Here is a 6,000-nt window from a genome sequence, read left to right on the forward strand (position 1 = left end):
CTGTTCTCAGATATAAAAGACTATGTACTTATCTGGTACAGCTAGGATTCCCTTACAATATTGAGTGATAAGGATAATTGGACACTGGTAGATTGTATGAAATCACATGGATTTGTTCCTAGCAAAATTAGACTTTATATTGTGTCCAAGAAAATCAGGCAATTTTTTATAATTCTGTCAAGCTCCTCAAGGTAATTGTAGGTATTAAATAAGAGCAAAGAGTATGTGGAGCTAGAGGATAAATCTGAAGTCTTGATCATGGAAGTTGAGGATCATTGATATTTTTTTGTTAATCATTATGTTTACTTTTGGAGGAAATTGTACCAATAGATGAGGTAGCAATGGTTATGAGGAGACCTCCTCCTCCTTTACTTAAATTATTTAAAGTAAGTGTTAAATTAAATCAGTGTATAGGGAAAAAAACAGTACCTCAGGAAACTTTGTGCAATTCATGTGGCAGATCATTTTTTTAGCTCCAGTTCCTGATATAATGTCACTTGCCAGATGGTGGTGTTTATGCTATACTAATCCAATTACAGACTGTCCTGTGTGGTGTGATATCTCTTTGGGCTTCTTGGAATGTTGATTTTTTTTGAGTGCATGTGGATTTATGCGAGTCCCTTCATGAATTCTATGTTTTTTTTATAGTGACAGATGCACACTCCAATGGTAGAGATCATGAAAACGTAGGTCTACAACCTCTACAAGCAACTATTCAAATGTTAGAAAGAACAATGTTTGCTGTTATGGGTTGCTCGTACACTAGCATAATATACATGGGACATGTTTTACAAGTCAGGAATTGAAGCTTTTTTTTGAAAGCTAATAGTATTCAAACTCAAAGACAGTCCTTATGGTCCGCAGTATAATGGACTGGCAGGCGGAATTTGGTCACACACAATCAAAAAAGGGGATGAAGAAAAGATATCAAGTGGTACCATAAGATACAAAAATTAGCTCCATTTTTGTTTTTCTTATAAATAACTCCACATAGTATTACAGGTCAACTCCAGGCAGAGCTAAGTTTTTTTAAGACAGGTTTTTTTAGCACTAAATTTGGATTTACTACACTCCCAATGTAGCAGGAAGAAATTTCTCAAAAACAAGACAAACAATAAGAGTTATTTGGGATAGATCTGATAAAGATTGCAAATTCTCAAGAGGAGATGATGTGATTTCGGAATTTCTCCACGGGCAGTAAAGTTAAATAGAATACAGGAGTCATAGTGAAAACAGAATGGTATTGTTGTTTTGGAGTTCGATTGCCAGACTAACCATGATCATTAAACGACATCAAAAATCAAAATTCGATTGTCGTATGTCAGAATTAATATTCCAGATTAGAAATGACTCTTCATTCGTCCGATCCTACAAGTTGAGGTCTTCTGATTCAATACAAGGATCGGAAACGACGAGTCATTCGACAAGGTTCTCTTATCCCTCTAAGAGATTGCAAAACTCAACCATGATCATTAAACGACATCAAAATCAATTGAGGTTCGTATGTCAGAAATATTCCAGAATTAGAAATGAACTCTTCAGTCCAATCTACAAGTTGAGTATTCGGATTCCCAGACAAGGGATCGGAACTCTAGGGTCAGAAAGGTTCTTGTTATCCCTCAGAGAGTGAGGAGACCCCCTCAATGTTTGCTGACAGTTCTTTGATTAAAGAGTGGGAGAAACTGTAATAAAACTGTATTGATTTATGTAACTTTGGACTATTGTTTAATTGTGTACTTTGGGACTTGTAACTTGGAGTCATTCCAGATATTAAAGCAATTGTCATAGTTGTCCTTAATTGAGTTTGTGCTAGTATTAAGTTGTTTTCAATTGGTTTTAATAAGCGAATATAACAATCATAATTGAAAACTGTAAAGTGTAGTAATTCCTTTTGTGACCTATCCTTCCTATAACTAACAATTTGAAAATGTAAATATGTATTACTTATTTGGAGTTCAGTTGTTTCCAGATACTGGCTGGATGAATTTATATTTCCAGGGGAATTATCCTATTATATAATAGTATGTGTAATCATATGTTTTTATGTTTTGTTTAATAATAAATCCACTCTTTAACAATAATTACATCTCTTTTTAATCTGTAGTGACCACAATTATCTAACTTGAATTAACTAATGGGGATCAGTAAAGGACGAGAATTCACTTCTCTTTTCACCCCCCATTCTTGATAATTGGAAGGAGTGTCTTTATTATAATTTTTAGAACATGTTGATTTGGCTAAGAATAACAAGCCCGCAATCCATTACTGTTTCTCCAATATTACTATTTACGGATTATTGGCATTGTCCAGCCCTGTTAAGATAGCGGGACATGGCAGTGTTAAAATGTATCTCTCAGGATCGTTCCCAGAGGCAACAGCTATTAAAAACAGAGTAGCGCCTGTTGTTTTCCTGAAGAAGTTCTTTTCCTGCTTTACACAAGATCTGTTTCCTCTACTTTTTTATTACTCTCTCAGAGTACATAGACCAGGACTAAAAAAACTAGACAAAATAAAGACAAAACCCAAGAGATAGTTTTGTTTTGTCACCATACGGAGGCCCACAACCCTGCTTCAGGGCCAACATTTGCCAGTTGTTGATTAAAAAACCTAACCAAATGGAGTATAGATAACTGAGCTTACAAACAAGCAGCCTTATTGGAGTATTCTATCCCAGAAATCCTGGGCATGTTTGGTCACACAATCATTTTTTGGTAGATTATCTATGAAGACCAAAAAGTTGTTTTTGGTCGTTGGTACTATCTATGGCTGCAAACTTCCAAGTTGAGATTGAGAACTCATTCTCGTGAAAGTATAATTGCGAATGGATTGATTGATTTGTTTAAGGAGATTTGGTTTAACATTCAAATGTTCCCACCTCAAACACCTCAGAAATCCTTCGTATGATATACCATATCTCATTAGATACCTTTTAAAGTTCAAGGAAATAAAAGCCAATTTAGACAAGAAAAGTGGCATCTTATAAAAAAGTCTAAGCCAGTCGATTATACAAGTATTTATTGTTGTTTGGAGGTTTTTGGTCATTGTTCAGACGTTTTCCCACCACACTTATGGTCAAAATATTATTAATTTTCACCTTTTATTTATTACAATTTAAATATTTTGTAAGCTATGCATACTGTTATATTTAAAAACTAAATGTCATTGCAAATAGATTGCTCAATTTCATCCTCCTTGTATAATTACGAATAGCTGCACACGTACAGTATCATTGCCAAGTTTTTGTCTCCACAACTACGACTGCTAGGAACAAAAGATACCCTCTTCATAGTGAGGGATGTTGTGGTAGTTTTGAGTCATCCGAGATACAGATATGTACTTTCAAACTACTTTGTCAAGTCTTTTTTTGTTAGATCAAACAAGTAATTGATAGCGGACCATTGGATAAGAACCTCAGGCCTGCCCTCCATATTAGGTGACTGTACCTGGCGTCATCTGAAGAAAAGATGAAATGACAGTGAGGAATAAAAGAAAAAATTTACTGTCATCTAACCATCTGTCCATAGCACAGCCAATAGTGTGATACAACTAGCCTGCAATAATTACACATTTATCTTATTACAACCCTATCCCCATCATTGACTGTTATTTCTTTGCTATTCATATTTGTAGCTTTCATTTCAGATTTACTTGCTTTGATTTGGCCAAATAAAACAATATTCATTAAGACAACACAATTTATTTTCTATCAAATGTATGCATTAGCACCACCCTAATAATGTACATAAGTTAACCATATTTATGAAACATACAGTTAATTATAATTAATAGATACCTCCTCCCTTAATTGCGTTACTCTATTTATCCCATAAGTTCATCTCACTTAGGTCCAATTTTTTTGAAACAATAAATATCACACCTTTAAAAAAGGATTATTTATATATAAACACAGAACCTACTATTTTCAGCAAAAAGAATTATGCAGTTAAAATTTACACTTTAAAATCTTTACTACAAGTTTAATTCCACGAGAAAAAAGTCTTTTCAGATTCCTCATTTTCTTTCTGCCAAACAGTTATACCTTTAGACTTTTCCCCCCTCATTTTATAGAACAATGAGATTCCAGAGTGAATAATCCAACCAAGAAAATATATAAAATAGAGCAGTTAAATTAAAAATGTTGAAAACCAAATCCCCCACTTAATCCCAGATCCACCTACACAAGAGAATGTTGTATAAAACTGTATTAATATCGTTACCAAAATTTAAATACAGAATATTAAAGTTTTTTCTCCAATTTTTTTTGATATAGGGGTTGAAATTAGCCCAATTAGCTGTTACAGAACAATATTAATCTGATTTATGTACTGAAGCAAAACAAAGGCAAACCAAGTTGAGCTACAATAGAAAAACCACGACAAAAAAGTGTTGCCCCTTAACCCAATGAAAATCATTACGAGCCCTTGCCATTATCCAAATCTACCCTTCGTATTTTGCCAGTATTTCTTAAAGCATAAACATATGTTTGCACATCTCATTGGTTTAGCTTAACTTTTTGTGATTTACATGTTTGTAATCTCTTTGAATATCCATACAAGATTAGTTAAAAACCTTGGTTTTGCTGCTTTATTCCTTATTTCATCCATCTTCACATTTACGAGTTTAACTGTCTTCGAATATGAGGCCCTTTCATTTGGAGATCCACCTCGTAAAAACGCAACACAAAAATGGAAACTCAAGCTACATGCCCACCAATGATTAAGAGCGAATTGTCAAATTCAGGTGTAAACCCTTCATGTTTCATCAAAGTACATATGGAATACCCTTGAACATTTGTCTTTGTCCCATCACATTGAAGTGTTGTCAAGAGATAAAATGCACAATTGTGATTTTTTGTAACTTATAGAATAAAAGTGGCTGTTGCATTCCAAATTTTCTTTTCTGTGCAAATGACCTTTTTGATCCCTATTTTTCTGATGTTTGTCTTTTCCACGCAAGCTTGTATTGGTTTAATATTAACAAGTCGTTTCAGGTATTAATATCAAAACGTTGATTCTAATATAATAAATGGTAAGTAACCAATACTAGAGACAGAGCACTATAGCATGAATGTAAGAAGACAGTATTTTAGTTTTTGTTTCAAAATTGGTCCCTAAACATTTTGGTGGGAAACTAGAAGTAGTATATACTTATCCTCAAAAACCAATTTACAAAAACAAGCATTTAAAACAACATGTGTTCAGTATTAATTATAATGTTAATTGATGTTAATTTAATGTTAATAACGATCCTACCTACCCTCTCTTCAAGAGCTCGTCCTCGAGCGACAAGTGACTAGTGGGCATATCTATTCATAACTCTGCGTGTACAGTAGATCAGAAGTGGAAGTTCTTCTAATGGGTACTTGTTAGATATCATCTTAGACTACAAACCGAATGTTCAAAAGAAGGTTGCTGCAATATGATGTAAGTTTTGGAAATGCTGTGGCATTTCTTTTAGGACCCCTTGTTAAGAGTATGGAGCCTAAGATTTATATGAACTGTGCTTTTTCGTCCATCTGAGGGCAATTATGCATTGGTTGACCTGAATGTTCCTAAACATTCCAACCCACTCCACTCTCCCATCTTGAACAGAGCTTTCCATCGTTGTTTTTGATAACCAAACATATAAGTCCCTCAATGAACGATGACCGAGTATAAGCCCGAGTGTCCCATATAGCCTTCTTCTATGAATGCTCATCGATAAGATTTAGTTCAACTAATTCATACATCTATTTAATGAAATTGGAGTTGTTTAGAATAAACATATGTGTCTGGTGGCTAGTCAGGTCAATCAGATGGCAGTGTGGGTTCTTAACCAACATTAAAAATATGGGACATTAGTAGATGTGTTCGTTGAGGATGTCGGCATATAGGAAAGGCAAACCATTTCTCCCATCACACTGGATCTACACATATGTCCTAACAGCTGCAACCGGTTGAATTTGCGCACCCAGTCTAAACCATCACCTTGGGGCTGATAGTGCGTTGGTTTCGTGATTTA

The sequence above is a fragment of the Gigantopelta aegis genome, unplaced genomic scaffold (genome assembly GCF_016097555.1).
Source record: "Gigantopelta aegis isolate Gae_Host unplaced genomic scaffold, Gae_host_genome ctg4039_pilon_pilon, whole genome shotgun sequence".
NCBI classification, from domain to species: Eukaryota; Metazoa; Mollusca; class Gastropoda; order Neomphalida; family Peltospiridae; genus Gigantopelta; species Gigantopelta aegis.